Below are 1,200 nucleotides of genomic sequence, written 5' to 3'. Positions count from 1 at the left end.
GATTTAGGACAAAAGTGGCACTGCAGAAGATATTTTCAATAAATGGTGCTGGGTCTACCGGGCATACACCTACAGGGGAAAAAATGGATCTTGACCTTTATGTAATACCATACACAAAATTAATTCCAGGTTGATCATCTACATATAAATTTTAGATTGTAAAAGATAAAACAATTAGGGGCGCCTGGGTGGCTCAGTCGTTGGGCGCCTGCCTCCGGCTTGGGTCACGGTCCCAGCATCCTGGGATCGAGCCCCACATCGGGCTCCCTGCTCCGCTCCCCCTGCTTGTGTTCCTGCTCTAGCTATCACTCTCTGTCAAATAAATAAATAAAATCTTAAAAAAAAAAGATAAAACAATTAAATTTCTAGAAGCTAACATAAGAGAAAATCTTCATGACTTTCAATAAGTAAAGAAAGATTTGTTAAATAGGACACAAAAAGCACTAACTGTAAATGAAACAACTGGTAAATAAGACTATTAAAAGAAACTTTTAGGGCGCCTGGGTGGCTCAGTCGTTAAGCGGCTGCCTTCGGCTCAGGTCATGATCTCAGAGTCCTGGGATTGAGTCCCACATCGGGCTCCCTGCTCAGCGGGAGGCCTGCTTCTCCCTCTCCCACTCCCCCTGCTTGTGTTCCTGCTCTCGCTGTCTCTGTCAAATAAATAAATAAAATTAAAAAAAAATCTTAGGGGCGCCTGGGTGGCTCAGTCGTTAAGCGTCTGCCTTCGGCTCAGGTCATGATTCCAGGTCCTGGGATCGAGCCCCGCATCGGGCTCCCTGCTCAGCGGGAGGCCTGCTTCATCCCTCTCCCACTCCCCCTGCTTGTATTCCCTCTCTGGCTGTGTCTCTCTCTGTCAAATAAATAAATAAAATCTTTAAAAAAAAAAAAAATCTTAAAAAAAAAAAGACTATTAAAAGAAACTTTTAGAAACTTTGGAGGTGCCTGGATGGCCCAGTTGGTTAAGCGGCTGACTCTTGATTTTGGCTCAGGTCATGATCTCGGGGTTCTGGGATTGAGACCCACATTGGGCTCCTCGCTCAGTGGCGAGTCTGCTTCAGGATTATCTCTCTGTCTCCCCCTGCCCCTCCCCCACTCTCTAAAATAAATAAATAAATAAATAAATAAATCTTTAAGATTAGAAACTTTGGTCGATCAGAAGACACCATTAAGGAGAGTGAAAACATAAGTCATGGAATGAGG

The sequence above is a fragment of the Halichoerus grypus genome, chromosome 9 (assembly GCF_964656455.1).
Source record: "Halichoerus grypus chromosome 9, mHalGry1.hap1.1, whole genome shotgun sequence".
NCBI classification, from domain to species: Eukaryota; Metazoa; Chordata; class Mammalia; order Carnivora; family Phocidae; genus Halichoerus; species Halichoerus grypus.
Note: the sequence above shows the minus strand (reverse complement) of the source record.